The sequence below is a fragment of the Chenopodium quinoa genome, unplaced genomic scaffold, assembly GCF_001683475.1.
Source record: "Chenopodium quinoa cultivar QQ74 unplaced genomic scaffold, ASM168347v1, whole genome shotgun sequence".
Taxonomy (NCBI): domain Eukaryota; kingdom Viridiplantae; phylum Streptophyta; class Magnoliopsida; order Caryophyllales; family Amaranthaceae; genus Chenopodium; species Chenopodium quinoa.
The window spans coordinates 5,371,901-5,388,467 of NW_018742204.1; the positions used below are offsets into that span (position 1 = coordinate 5,371,901).

The window sequence follows — 16,567 nt, forward strand, 5'->3', positions numbered from 1 at the left end:
TGTATTAAATTATGGTAAAATTGGTATAAACCACCTTTTTTGTCCAAATTTTTTGAAAAAACCACCTTTTATGTTTTTTTTTACTAAACCACCTTTTAAGTACCTAAAGTTTTAATGACACCACCCGTATTCAATATTTGATGAAAAAGTTAACTGCTCCGTTAGAGGGGCCCACGACCTTTTCTTTTCCCTCCTAAATCATGTATTTTTCCCTCCCAAAACATTCAACCCTTCCTCTGTATATTAATGCTTGAATCTGTTGATGAGTAAAGCTCTAAAAAAATCTAAAGTTATTATTAGATCTGAAGCCCTAAGGTAATTGAAGATCTGAAGCCCTAAGGTAATTGAACATCCCCATTTCAGTTTTTCTTTTTTTTCCTTTTTTTTTGCCTTTAAATATGAAGTTATTAATACCTTTTTTGTTTGTGTTGGTAGATGTCGAGTTCTTACCAATCAGCTATGGAGGTCCCAAAATTCTGCAAATGTGGAATTCCTGTTGGCCAGAAACAATCATGGACCACACGAAACCCTAGAAGGCGATTTGTCTGCTGTAAATTTTACAATCCTAGAATTGGGTTGAATGGATGCAACACATTTACGTGGGTGGATGATACTATGAATGAGTGGTAGGGACAAGTCATCAATCAGTTAGTTAGTTGTTGCTAGAGAAGAAGCTGTTGGAAAGACACGTTGATCATTTGAAGTTGCAAGTGTGCAACACAAAAGACCAGAAGTCTAATATTTTAAAGGATGTCCAACAATTGAAAGGTCAAAAGGAAAAAATGCAGGCAACATTATTGAAGAAGAAGGCTAAGGTTAAAGGGAATTATGGGATTTCAGTTGCAATTGGGTTTGTCTTAGCTTTAATTTTCATTATGATTTTGTACTTCTCTAAATTGACTTAATTTGGGATTATATTAGGGTCTTTAACTATTGTAGGGTTGGGATGATGATGGAATGTTTTGGTGCTTGATTTTAGGTATTTTGGAGCAGAAAATGTGCGGTTTATTTGTTTTTATTTATTTGATTTTTGTTAGCCGAAGTTATAAGAGATTGTGTACTTTATGTAGCATTAGGGGTTGTTGTATTGTAACTCTTATTTGAAGCAATTTAGTGAGAAACAACCCTACATGTATTACTGTTATGAATTTGATTTATGAAATTAACATTGGTAGTTACTGTTATTAAGCTAAAATTGCCATTGGCATTTAACTAAACAAGGGTAATCATGAATCTTTCATGAGGAGCAAAATACCATAGCATATCACAGGGCAACAAACCTGTAAATCAGTCATTACAAGTGACATAAAGCTCAAGGGCAATGCCCATTGCAGTCACAAACATATGTATGAAAAACATATATTAAGTTGTTCCAAATGTACCTAACCACATAGATCAAATAAGATAGTGGTACTTATGACCATAATGTACATAATCAAATTACTTTAAGTCAGTTAGCTTCTTCTTCTTTGCTTTGGACTTCACAAGAAGCTTAGGTATCTGAACTTGTGCGTTTGATTTTTTGGGCTTTCTTGATGAAGATTGGCTTTGTTGAGTGGATTGAGATGCTTTAGGAGCATCTGATTGGACATTGCTAGTTAAAGCTACTTGTGAGCCAAGGGCAGCATGTATAATAAAATTAAGAACAATAAACAATATAATGCACTAACATATATTGCAAAACATTATGGCATTTAACTAATTGTATGCACACTATACCTGCACAATGTCATTTATGAGTTTCTTCTTAGTTCTTTGTTGAACAGTCCACATATCCATAGAGGGTGGTCTGCCAACTTTCTTCAATGGCTTGTCCATAGGTGGGTTTTTGCATTTCACTCTATTGTGGCCTAACCCACCATAGTTTGAGCAACTGTTTTGCCTTTTTGTTCTTTTGATGAACTCTTTCTTTCTTTTCTTGTCAGATGGCCTCCTTGGCATCTTACTCATAAGTGGAGGCAGTGGTTTGATGTTGTCAGTTTCCTCCCAATGGCACATTCCAGGCATTGGATTAACATGTGGGGTATAAGCTTTGATGTATGTTTCCTTGGAGTAATAAGGATGGACATAATTGTTTGGATTCTCCCTCCTTTTCACAATGCACGCAAATGCATGTGCACAAGGGATTCCTGTCAACCCCCTTTTGTTGCATGAACATGTTCTGTCCTTGAGATTCACCACCAAGGTGTCTTCCTTATATCCAAACTCCCACAAATCCCTGCTTGCTAGAATTATTGTGCATTCTTGAGCCTCCTTTGCAACCCATTCAAGAACTCTGTCAACATAAGGCATGAATATGTTGTTAATGCCTTCCCCAAACTGTAGCTTCTCATAAGTCCTCTTCATCACATATCTTCTTATCCATTCCATGCATGTGATGATGGGATTGTCTCTTGTTTCTTTGAGCACCCCATTAAATGTTTCACACAGGTTGTTGAGAAGCATATTGAATTTGAGGTTGGCTTGAAAGCATTTCTTGCCGAATGCTCAGGAGGTATGGCATCTAGGTACTTGAATGCATCTTCTGACAAGAATTTGATGCCTTGTAGTTGATTATCAAATGTTTTCTATCAACACAATCATGCAATCAATCATAACTTATTATTCTTAGGTAAATAACTTCTTTAATTCATAATCAAAGCATCAAAGACCATGGAGCTTACCTTGGAACTTGTTCTTGCAGCATACCAAAAACTCTTTTTAAATGCTTGACCAGGAAAATGCAACTTAAAATTTTCCCATATGTTCCTTACACAAAATCTAACCTCTGCTTTAGGCACACATGTGGCTATGACATCTAGGAAATCCTATACAGACAAATCATTGAACATGGAATATTGTTATGTTTTCAATAGGTGTAAATTCAGTTCCAAAGAAGAAAGAGGAGAAAGTAATTGAAATCTTACTTTTGTCTCTCACTCATGACACTTAGTCCCTCTCCAAGTGGGAATCCTATCTCAGCAATTAACAGATCAAAGAACCAGTTCCACCTCTCCTTGTTCTCCACTTCAACAACTGCCTAAGCAATGGGAAAGATTTGGTTATTCCCATCTTTACTCACAGCAACTAGTATCATCCCTGGGTAGGCCCCTTTCAGGTGACATCCATCCACTCCTATAATTGGCCTACACCCATCCTGAAATCCTTCTTTGCAGGCAGCAAGACAGCCATACATCCTTTGGAAAATAGGGGAACCAGACTCAACACCCTCACAAATTATGCTCACTGTGCTTCCAGGGTTGTGTTTAAGAATTACATCACCATAATCAAAGACCTTAGCATATTGTTCACTTGAATCCCCATAAATTTGTAACTTGGACCTTGCCCTAGCCATCCATGCCTTAATATATTTTATCTCAACCCCTAGATCCCTCCTCACAAGTTCAATAAATCCCTTTAAAATAAAATTAGGATTTGCCCTCCAAAACTCAACATACCTTTCTACCAAATACATGTATGTGACCCTTGAATTTATTTGTTGCCATCCACAGTTATGCTCTAACCTAATAGTTTTGATTTGAAGGGTGCTAGTGTTCTTCATTTTCCTAGCAAGCACTTTGTATGGACACTTATACTCTTCCTCACACTGACACAGAGTTATTCTACCATGTTTCAAATCCCAGGACATTTACACTTGTGTCTACAGTAGGCTATTACTTTAGTGAATGTGTTTTCAAAGTGTAAAAATCGTAGTGGTTCTCAATGGCATGTGCTGTCAAAGCTTTTCTCAATACATAAACATCATTGAATTTCAAACCTCTCTTCAAATCTATAGGCTTAATGAAGTCAACAAGAGGATTAAAAGTGGGATACGAATCTACCTCTTCATCAAAACCATCAACGCTTCTCAGCTCATCAGAATCAAAAGTCAATTTCTCCAACCCCATATGAATCAATCAGATCTTCCTTATTTTGAACTTTTTTCAACTTTTCTCCTTTCTTGCTTTTCACTGTATTCTGGCCCTTCTACTTCTACTTTCGTACGTCTTCCCTTTGAACTTCTTTGCCCTGTGGTTGTGCTCCAAGTTTCACAATTGCATTGACTTGTGTTATAATTTCCTTGGCAATCTCCTTGTCTTCTACATCTGATGTCAGATCTTCTTCTTCAGGATCAAACTCTACGTCAAGATCACTGCAGTGGGAATCATCAGAACAATCCCCTTCCCCACTCCAGTCCTCCTCTTCTGTAGGTTGCTTTTTATTTCCTTTTTTCCCCTTACTTACAACTGTTTTGATCCTTGGAGTAGTTCTTTTTGGTAAAATTGTAAGAGGTTGAGATTTAGGAGAAAGAGGTCTTGTGGTTGGTGGTTCTGAGATGGATGGTTTAGATGGAAGGAAAGGTTTTGTTCTAGGTGTTGATTTGAAAGTGTATGGTTGAGATGCAACAACTGATGGTTGTTTAAAGGCAGTGAAGGGTTGTTTTTTTCCAGGTAGCTTTGCTTAAGTTGGGGGCTTGTACATAAAGGCTGGTGTTTTTTTGCTGCTCTTGATAAGCTGTCAGATTTGCCACACACTTGGAAGTTGTTGGACAAAATGGGTTTTTTTGAGTAAATGGCAGAGAATATGTTGGTTGCTCACTGTGTGTGCAGTTCCTTGCAAATAAGTCCAACCCTCTCCCATCAACATAATTTCATTACCTGGTTGAAACATTGGGATGTTTGTAGTGAGCTTTCTAGAAGGCCCAACACTATTCTCACAATCAAGGCCCTATTCTAACTTCACCTTGGTCTTCCCAACTGTATGTGACATGGGCGGGGGATTTTCAAACAACACATAAATGGTCACAATCCCATTGTTGTCCCTACCATCAACAATCCTATATATATCCTCCAAAGACTTCACTTTCATCCTCCCAACTGTCAAATTTTTCTTCTTCATCCTATACCAAATACTGAATTGTTGTGTAGATTTCCCATACACTATATTCATTACACGCATTACTTCTTCCCTCAATAATTCCACAGTCAATTCAATAACCCACAATGTCAAAGCCATAAACATCTGTCCACCTACATACTCAACCTCCACTTTTACAAAATCAAACTCCCCATCCAGATTCGAGCATCAATTGCCCCACTAGGCAACCTAAAATCATATGACCAAAAGATTTTTCATTTAACACATATTTTTTTGCCAAAAAATTAAACATTAAGTCAACGGTTAAGCACTCTAAACATAGTCAAAACAACCACTGAAAACAATAAAGTTTGTTTCTTTGCCCAATAATCAACCCAACACAAACTGATTAAAGTATCATACATGAAATTAGGGTTTATAATTCTTTACTTCAACCCAAAAATAAAGAATTAATAAACAATTGCAATCTACCAATCATATAATACAATAATGAATTAACACAAAACGCCACAAGCCCACAAAAATTAGAATAAAAAATATTAAAAAATAAAGAAAGAAATTTACCCCGTACTACAGTTTAATAAGCCATAAATCTTTTCCAATTCCTTGCCTTTACCCTTGTTATTGTCCATTTCTCCAATGATTTACTTTTGCCAACAAAAAAGTATCTAATAATTAAAGGAAAATGAGTTAGAAATGGCGTCAATGGCAGAAATTTGTCAACATTAAATTGGATGAGTGACAAAGAAGAGTGAAGGACAGAGGAGAGAGATGAATTAGTTGAGTTTATAAAAGGAGGATTTAAGTCTTTCTAACTAAACGTGGGATTTAAGAGGAAAACATGAGATTGGTGGGCCCCTCTAACAGCGCCGTTAGTATTTTCGTTAAATTTGAAATACGGGTGGTGCCATTAAAAACTTGTACTTAAAAGGTGGTTTAGTAAAAAAAAAAAAAAAAACGTAAAAGGTGGTTTTTTCAAAAAAGGTGGCTTATACCAATTTTACCTTAAATTACACAAACTCTTATATGTGGTTGGCCACACTATGTGGCTAGCACAAAAGAGGTTACTTCGTTAGTGTTATTGGAATTACTTAGGCAGTGTTATAGGGTTACACGTTCAGTCTAACATGAGTTACTTCAATAGTGTTATAACATTTTAGATTTTTAGGGGTTAATTACTTTGATAATATTATAAGGGCTACTCGATTAGTGTTATAGGTGTTTTGGGTAAAAATACCCATGCCAAGTGGACCTATTAAAAGGTGACACGTGTCACCCTAAGAGAGGTCCAAAGTGAACCAATATCCATTTGACACGTGTCCCTCCCAGTTGTTGGGAAAAAAGGCGGCCTTCTTGGCCTGATTCCCGAGAACGCCGCAAAAGGCACAACCCATCAATCCTAGGTTTTTGTAACCTAGGCAGGGGCACAATTTCCGATGACCCTATAAATAGGAGATCTCACTTTTACCTTTCTGCACCTTTTACCTTTCTCCGTACACGGGCCAACAACTATCAGATTATGAGCTCCCTAAAAGGAAGATGCACCTTATTGATATGAGTAGTATATCAAATCCTTTTAAAGCAATCATGAGGGGTATTACATACACCCCTACTAGAGAACGACAATGCCCTCATTGCGCCTGGAAGGCTAGGGACTCAAGTATTACGCCTAATGGAAACTGGGTAGCCAAAGTGTTACATCCAGTCTGGCTACGGCCATATGGCCCCAGAATTCTCCCCCGCTAGGCGACTGACAAAGGATTAATTATCTACGGTCAGCACACGGTCGCAGGGTTGCTCTGATACCATTTGTAACATCCCGACCCCAAACAAATTAGGGAGGGGCCTATTGTCACGAAATGAGCATCAAGGGCCAACAACTATCCTCACAAACCAACATAAGTCCTTCCGACGCACTTTGTCCTCACTCATGCGCGCCCCGAGAAAACTTCCCAGGAGGTCACCCATCCCAAGACTACTCCCAGCCAAGCACGCTTAACTATGAAGTATCTTAGATTATGAGCTCCCTAAAAGGAAGATGCACATTGTTGATATGAGTAGTATATCAAATCCTTTTAAAGCAATCATGAGGGGTATTACAGCTACCACCAAGAGTCTCCGTTATTTTGCAGGTACAAATAGAAGACTCCAGACTTAATGACGCAACTGTCCCGAGGGACTAGGAAAATCTCAAAACATTTGGCGCCGTCTGTGGGGAGAGTACCTCTATGATGGTTCAAGAGTCTATACCGCCACTTGAACCCAACCGGCCTCGCTTTGGTTGACGGGGAGGTCTATTCATACCATGATACAGATAACGACGTTGAAGTCGAAACATATATGGCCTCTAATGGATCACTCAGGACTAGACGCATTCGTCCTAGGGACAACTTGGAACGGAACACCAATGAAGCCGGTCCAAGTAAAACTAATAGGCCACCAACTGGGGAAACGCAGTCGGCAAGAGGGATTGCTCCCGTAACTAGGGATGAACACATGAAGTTGATGACTAGTTTCAAGGGGGAGATCAAGGACCTCATCGATAAAAGGACGACTTGCTCTAGCAAGGGTTAGTCGGCGAAGAAGACTCCTCAAGCTGAGAGGAGAAAGTCGGTCAAGGACAGGCAGCCTACTCCACAACAGAAGGAGAAGGCCACACCTGCAATTGACTGGTCTAAATTCCTACTACCGCAGACGGGCACAAGAAAGGTCATTCGGCAAGTTCAATCGGATGGCAGCAAAAAATCATTATCTGATGCTCAGCACATTATAGAGCAGAAGAGAAACCAGCAGCTGTCTAAGTCGGCCTCTACATCGAGCTTCCCAGATAGCTTTAAAAAAAGCTCACCAAGGAATACTCAATCCTTTCATGAGAGTCATACAGGCGGCTAGTCCATCCACTGATGCCCCAAGAGGATTGGGTCGGCCTCGTATGCGCCTCAGATGCCATATGGGCAGTATGCCCTACCTTACATTAAGTTGTCCCTCTTCGGAGGTCAAGCGACATACAATGTCCAGCCCTTGGACTGGCATCTCTAGCTGCTTAAACTTGGCGAACAACCTTTTGCGTTCACCAGGCAGAAAACTGAGGCGGAACAACCTGCCAAGGTTAAGAATGTCTTGGTTGGTGCCTATGATGGTACCACCAACCCTGAAGATCATCTCATGGCTTACACCAACCTCATGTACCTACAGGGGTTGGATGATGTTATATTTTGCATATGTTTCCTGGCTATGTTGAAGGGAATAGCCCAATAATGGTTTAGCAACTTGCCAGCCTAATGTATTGATAGCTTCAAGAGGCTTAACTTCTTATTTGCTTCAAACTTCTTGATGAACATCCTTCCCAAGGAAACAAGCCTCAACTTGAGCACCATCTGGCAGGGAGAGAGAAGGACTTTGCTCCTACATCAGGCAGTTCATTCTGGTGAGAATCCAGATTCAAGGACATTCTAACGAGTTTGCTTACACAGACATCTTTAAGGGTCTGAAGAACTGGTCAATCTTTAAGTTTGACCTCGTTCGAAAGAGGGATTTTACCCTTGAAGAGGCGCTGATAGAGGCGGAAAGCTTCATACAAGCAACCGACTTCTGCTCGCCCAACAGACAGTCACACTCTAAGAGGGTGAAAAACAAAAAAAGAGTCGATCTGCTTAGCTGGCTCCGAAATCTTAACAGAGCAAAAAGAAAAAAGAGATCTGGGCGGTCGACGACTCTAATCAGCCGTCCTAGAAGAAAAAAAGGAATTTAAACCGTACGTCCCTAAGTACGAGTTTAATAAAGACTGCTACTCCATCCTCATGGAGATAACGGACCGGGTGACTATTGACAAACCCGCGGCTATGAAGGTTTCCGCCAAAAATCGAAACAAGAATAAATACAGCCATTTCCATGAGGACATTGGCTATGACACCAATGACTGCTATAGCCTCAAGCAGCTATTGGATAGTCTGGCTTATCAGGGGGTGTTAAAGTCCTACATTCTCAAGTCCAAGGTTACCTTGAAGACAAACCCTGGGCAATCGTCTAAAAAGACTGCTCAGCCTACTACTAGCTTGGACACTAACAAAGATTCGATCTACACCATAGTAGGTGGTTTTGCAGGAGGGGCCCTACCATCCGGGGCACCAAGGACCATTTGAGGAAAATGGATGTCAATTGTGTTGAGGAAGGTCAGGAGTCTACCAGCACATTCCCAGAGGTCGTCATCACTTAAAGGAATCGGGGAAATGTCCACTGGCCGCATGTTGACCCCATGGTTATTGAATGTAAAATTGCCAACCACTTGGTTGGTTGCATTCTAATTGACACGGGTAGCTCATTTGACATCATCAGCTATAAGTGCATGTCCAAGCTGAGGTACAAGGTAGACAACATGTGTGACGTCTCTCACCCTCTTGTTGGCTTTGGGGGAGGAGTCGTGCACGTAGTAGGACGAGTAGACCTGCCCATCCAGCTGGGAGAGAAAGGAAAAGGACGCCATATGGTCATTCGATTTTTGGTGGTTGAAGAGTTGACCGCCTACAACCTTAATCTGGGTCGCCTCACTCTGAAGGAGTGTAAGATCGTCATCATCCAAGCTCTCAAGCTGCTGAATTATGAAAGGGATGATGGCTCTGTTGGCTCCCTAAACAGGGAATCAAAAGATGGCTAGGGAGTGTTACCTATCAGACGTCAAACCCACAGTTGTAGAAGCCGGATAGGGGAAGGAGCCAATAGACCTTGATGATGTCAAGGATCCTAACCCGTTTTAAAAATTTGGCTTGTTATCGGTTCGGTTCTCTTTTGGGTCAGTTGGTTTCGGGCAGTGAAACGGTTTCGGTTTGAAATTTGACAACACTACTTATACATCACCCACAACCTTAGTTGTAGACACCTAAAAATATCTCCCCAAAACCAAACCCGATGATAAAAAACCTTTCACCGCCATTATTGGTTGGTTTGATTATTTAACCTTTAGAGTGCTTAATCCATATTTCCATTCAATACATTTCATAAACGAATCCAATTCCTAGCTCATTTCCCTAAACCATAACTTACTTTTCACTTTTCGTGTCCACATCACAAAACCGAAAAATATGATTTTGTTTCCTTATAATTTTGGTCCAATTATTATTTGGTTGTTTAGGCCTTTCAATAAGCTTTCTAACAATATATCATAAGCCCAATTCCGATTTAAAACGAAGAAGATATGAGCAAAATACTAAACTCGGCCCAAAACCGACACCCTTTCACTAAAACGGCCATATCTTAAATCTACAAATGATTTTGACCTGATTCTAATTGGGTTGGAAAGTATACTTGATAAGCTTTCCAATTATATATTATATGCCTTATTCTGAGTTACAAATCAAAAGTTATCATAGTTTTAAAAACGCATAAAAAAACTGGATTACTGCGTAGCAGCTAAAAGGCCGAGACGCAGCAAAGGCTGACGTGGCAAGGTGCATATTGTCATGACACGGTAATCTACACCGTGTCATGGTGCCTTTTCTTTATTCTCAGCACTTCCTCACACATTTCGAATAAAAAAGTACACCGTGACACGGCGCCACCTGCCGCGCCACAGTGGACTTTGCTGTCTCACGGCGCCCCAAAACTAGGGTTTTATCTTTTTAGAGTTCTGTGTGTTCCCTATACTCATTTTTCCTATAAATAATTAAATACCCCCCCTCCTTTTTTACAGTTTGGGGCACCAAATCATTCTCTCTTCCTCTCTTATACATGATAGGTTGTCGTACACCTGTCAAAAATAAATTCCTAACAAAACCAACTAACAATGTAGTAGGGTAAGTAGGGTCGAATCCACAGGGAGATGGTATTCAATCTAACCTCTAAGAAATGGAAAAACTAAACTATGTCACGAAATTGGGATAGGGAAGTAGTCTAAATTAAAATAGGAATAAAACAATTGATAAAAAGACCTAGGATTGTGGTTCACCATGCTTACAGTTCTAAATCTATCAAATATCAATAACAATTCAATCAATCAATTATCTAGAGCAATTGCTAAGCCTATGGTCGGGCCTTAACGCTCTCAATTCAACATATGTAGTTCGGTCGCTAACATAATCAGAATTTTTAATTGTAGGTAAGCCTCTAAAAGTAAGATCTTTCGATTCGAACTCTTATTAACAAAAATTAATCAAACAATTGATCAGGTTGCAAGATTAACAATAAAACACTATCAATTAAAGAAATTAATAATCAAAATATTAAAAACATCAATCAAGATTCATAATATAAACATGGATTCCCAAACCCTAGAAATAAACTACTCAAACATGGAAGAAATAATTAAAACTAGATCTAAGGAATAAAACATAATTAAAAATAAGAGATATAAATAAAATACCTCAATGAATTGAAATAATAAACCCAAGAATCATCCATGAAAGAATCCATGGAGATGCCATGAGAAACTAGGGTTCAAGAGAAAACTCAAAAGAACGTAAATAAAAAAAAAGCATAAAAAGGCATAAGGGAAAAATAATATCCCTTGAGTATTTATATTATCCTAAAACTAATCTAAAAAAATAATTAAAGAAAATTAATAAGAAAATAATAAATACATAAGTTGAATTATTATTGGATGATAGAAGATGACGTGGCATAAAACCGCAAGAGAAGTCGAGAACACGAGCTACACGTGGCTTCTTTGGCTGCTCGCCAGAACCCGTGGCCGCAGGGTGGTTCCCGCGCCCTGGCAGTGGCGGCAGCAGCCTTCGAGTGGGCGCGGGACAGACCCGCAGCAAGATCCCGCGGGTGGCTGACTGCAATGTCTGGATTCAAATGCTCATAACTTCTGTTCTAAGAAGCTTCTCGGGGCGTGTGACCTATCATTGGAAAGATCTTCAAGTCTAGTTTCCAATGCAACTTGAATCACTTCAATCCAATCTGTAGAACTCGAGTTATGATCAAAAGAGTAAGAAAATGTCATTTTTGTTACTTTGCAAACCTTCGTTTTTCTTCGTTTCTAACTCAAATTCATTTCCGTAAAGTGCATAACGACCCTTGTGGATGCTATTTTCATTTCTCATACATATTAATCTCATACTAAGCTTCCACAAATGCATATCCTTCATTGAGCGACATCGATTCATAAACTTTTCATCCTTTCATTGTTCGATTCTTCCAAAACCACTCCGAAAGCGTCTAAATAGTTATGGAAACTACCTTAAACATTAAGAAAACACAAACGAAGCGTAATAGAGCATAAAATGGACAACTTATGCAATTGCGACCTAAAAAGCGACAAAAGACTCAAAAAAACAATTATAAAACTAGCATAAACGTGCCTATAAACTCTATATAAATATAACTCATCAATACACCAAAAATCATTCTCTTATCTCCCACTTATATTCTAAGATTTAAACCTATATTTCTAATTACATCATTCTTCCCTTAAACACTCCAAGGAGTCTATACAACACCCGAGGTTCCGTCCTTAAACCAACGCGTGAAAGGTATAATTGACTGAGGGTTTGGACTAAATCAACTCTACATTAAGTTATTTTAATTTCAATTTTATTTATGTTTTTATTGAAGTTACTTACAATTTATTCATGATGTAGCAATTTAAAGGAGCGCGTGAAATGTGAGTAATTAATTAATTTAATTACTTATTTTTATTCCTGTTGCTAGCATCATGATTAGGTTAAGTTATATTTGATTTGACTAACAATTAATTGTTGAATTGCTTCCAATATTAATGTTTATTCTATTATATTTATTGATCACCATATTGCATGTTTAAAGGGAATATTTAATTGAAAAATTCACGCCTAATAAGATAATTTGGACAAGCGGTTTAGGTTCCTTTTTAATCTTGTTTTAAAATCAAGTGATCACGATATTTTAGAATTATGTGTTTCATTAATATTGAATCAATTTAGCATAATAATAGTTTGGAGCGAATTGAATCTTTGTTTGCATGCCTTTGAGATCGCGGAAATCACTTTTCATTATAAGAATCGTGTAAAGGCCAATACGGGCGAATGTGACTCCATGACTCACTTCGTACCATCATCCTTGATCCTCCTTTTGTAGTTCCAAATCATATGGAGTTAGTAATTTCATGGATTATGAATGGGCTATAACTTTGACGGGTCAATCGTTGTTGCCTATCATGGTTGCTTTAAATGATCCGTGAACGGTTTCCAAGTTCCTTAAAAACTTGTTGGTGGCTCCCTACTTTCCTTGTCCCTAATCGTATGTTAATTCCCTCTTCCTATGAGTGTCAAGCATATTCACACATGCTTTAATGTAGGCGCACTTCGAACGACGCCTACAATACCCATATACTTATATCTCAAACACGCGTCATACACAATATACGGAAATCACAATGTATAACCAAACAATTTAGCCCAGTCTTCTCTATACATGATAATAGGTTCTCGATACATCCCTAAACAACATTTAAAGGCGAGGTTTCGTAACTCGTACGTACCTCGAGTAAGCAAGTTGATACGCCACTTTACTAACTTGAAATCACCTTCAATAAAGTCCTCTCCTAAACTAAACAATAACAGCTCAATCAATACCCAATCAATCAAATTTACAGCAATACCAAAATACTTTAAAACTCCCTAAACCATTGAAATAATGGCTTTAAATTATTCCCAATAGTGAAAGTTAATAATAATAGTTCAACTATAAGTTAATATGTTAAAATCATGAAAATATAGCTTATAACATAAAATTCCAATATAGCTTATAACATAAAATTCCAGCAAGTTTAACTTACGAACATATGCTGAAAATTTGTTTTATTAATAGTGTTTGCAATTTAAATAACATGAAGAAACATTCTAAACCTTTATTTTAGCTTAATAGCAATAAAAATCGGATTATATAAAATCTAGAAATTAGTTTAAGTTGTAAATTTCAAGCTTTTAATGATCAAAATTCATAATACAATAGTTATAATAGTATATTACACATTGAAACCTTAAAATCCTTTAAATAAACAAAACAAAACTCCAATTTCATAAAATATATAATCTGAAAATTATTTTTAAGTATAAAATTGTGAGTTTTTTCATTGTGAAATTATAGTATTGATAATTAACTTGCTTGACACGTTTTCAAGCCCTAAAACATGAAAATCAACAACTAAACCTAAATTATACATAATATAAAATCTGAAATTTTGTATTATAAATTAAACATGTGTACTTCATAAATTTGCAATCTGTTATAACTCATATACATAATTAAACCATAATAATAACAATTCATTAACAAAATTTCAATAAAGATTAAAACTTTAATTAAATTAACAAAAGAAAGGAAAGGAGAGAAAATAGGGGAAGAAGGCGAACTAGTGGGCTGCGATGGAGCAGCGGCACCGGTCTGGGCTCCGGCAGCAGTGGTGTACGGCAAGGCATCAATAGTTTTTTTTTTTTTTTGTGAAGTCGTGAATAGCAGAGAAGGAGGAGGAAAGAGGTGAATGCATTTTTACGTGAGAGAGAAAGGAGTGTGAGGGTTTTTGGGGTTTTTATTTGGACCAAAGACTCCTAATTTTATTAGGAATAGGAATTGTGTGGTTTGGGCTTGAATAAAAATTATGCATTGTGCTACTAACGTAAAAGGAATTATGATTTAAATTAAAACTTAATAGTTTTAGCTTACTAATAATGAAAGTCTTATTGCTTTTACATCAAAATAATTCATACTATAAAATTAAAATTAAAATATTTGTATATATAATAAATAAATATACTTTAATTAGGTTGAAAATATGGGGGATTACAGCGGAGCTCCAACCACCCGGAGTCTCCGTTATTTTGCAGGTACAGACAGAAGACTCTAGACTTAGTGACGTAACTCTTCCCAGGGACCAGGAAAACCCCAAAACAATAGGGGTTATTATGTTCTTTTAAAATCAGCCACATCATATTACCAGCCACACACAAGACGAGCTGAAAAACAAACTAATAAAACAATTTACACTAATTTTTATATGTGGTTGGCCACACCATGTGGTAAACAATCATAGAGGTTACTTCATTAGTGTTATAGGGCAAACCATCATAGACGAACCGATTAAAGTAAGGCTTATTGTAGGGAATATTTCAAGCGTTATCCCAAACTTGAACCCCACTGTAATCATACACTAAATTACGGTGGCGTCCAAAGGGAAGGAAGTTAGAGCAAAAGAGTCGCCAACAAGTTTTAGGAACTTGTAAACTGTTCACATGGTGAAGGTTACACCTCTTAACGATCCATGAGATCGTTAACTCCAATAGGTCTGGAACCAAGACTAGAAGTTCGGGGATGAAGGTACAAATCCAACCTAAAAGAGATTAAACTTTCCCTAATAATAGGCCTTTACTTTATTCTACTCGTATTCATGTGTGCTTTCTGACTAACATGCAATCTTTAGGTTTACCCTAAACTTGTTTATCTATGTTGGTTGAATATTAATGCACAAATAAAACTATTATTGGCGATCACTTAAATTATAATCATATTAACCCTAAACAAGATTATTAATTATCTTATTAAGCGTGATTACAAGTACAAATTCCCTTTAAATATGCATAAAAGGTGTGATCAAGCAATAACAATAAATATAATCATCAAGAAACATAATAAATCATCATGATAACAACAATCATAATAATTACAAAATAACAATCATAATTAAAATAATCATGTTAAGCATAATAATAGCAATTTCCTAGGCATGATACTAACAAGATTAATAACAAACCCTAGCATGTGACCTTCTCAAACTTTCCATGGTGTTGTTTATAATTTGTTCCAAAGCTTTATAAACTAAACAAAAAAAAAAAAATTCAAAGCTTTAACCCTAACATGATACTAACATGCTATTAAGAAAGGAAATAAGAAGCATCATAGAAATCATAATCGATATTAGAAACTTATTCTTTACCCTAAACATGATACTAAGAAAAGCATCCTAACATGATTCTAGGAATCAAAATAACAACCTAAACATGATTTCTATATCAAAATATCAATAAAACAATTAAAGCACTTACTTGGATGCCTCGTACCTCTTTCTAATAACAAAATACACACGTTAGTAACTTCAAGAAAAATATTAAAACAAACAATTAAATTAAATAATTGAAATAGAGAGAGTTAAAAAGTTTAGACTGGATTTAGGACCAAACCCTCATAAATTATCAACCTTTCATGTCTAGGGCAAAGACAACTTCGAACTTGGCTAGATGCATCTAGATCTAATGTATGAGGAATTGTGTTTGTAAAAGGCTAGGCTAGAAAGAGGGAGAGAGAGAGAGAGTAAGATTTAGCTTAGAGAGAGAGAGAAAAATTAGAGAATTCTGGTTAAGAGTTGATGATTGAAAACGGGAGTCCAGGGACCCTATTTATAAGAAAATAGTCCAGAATCGATAGAAACGAATCAGAGTTCGAAAATGAATAAAACACATCTCTTTCGCCAACAACAGGAATTGTTGTCAGGCGACAATTTTGTCGCCAGGCGACAAACCTGTCGTTTGGCGATGCAGGACAGTTTTTGCGGATTTTGTTTTTACCATATCTTTTGACCAAAAGTCCAAATAAGTCATATAATATGTCGTTGGAAATCTCTTGAAGTCTAATTTCTAACCCAATTAGAATCAGATTAAAATACTTGTAGATAAAAAGAATGGCCGAAATAGTAGAAGAGTATCAATTTTGGATAGAGTTTCGTATCTCATTCATATCTTTT

At 37.1% G+C, this 16,567-nt stretch overlaps 1 long non-coding RNA gene across 1 annotated transcript; it reads right to left on the bottom strand.

Moving 5' to 3' along the window:
* Positions 1–379: 379 nt before the first annotated feature.
* Positions 380–5,911, bottom strand: LOC110705109. The gene is made up of 4 exons (XR_002508046.1): positions 5,422–5,911; positions 2,907–5,085; positions 2,664–2,807; positions 380–2,567 (listed from the first exon to the last, which is right to left on the bottom strand). It is a non-coding gene; the product is annotated as an uncharacterized LOC110705109 (long non-coding RNA).
* Positions 5,912–16,567: the final 10,656 nt, after the last annotated feature.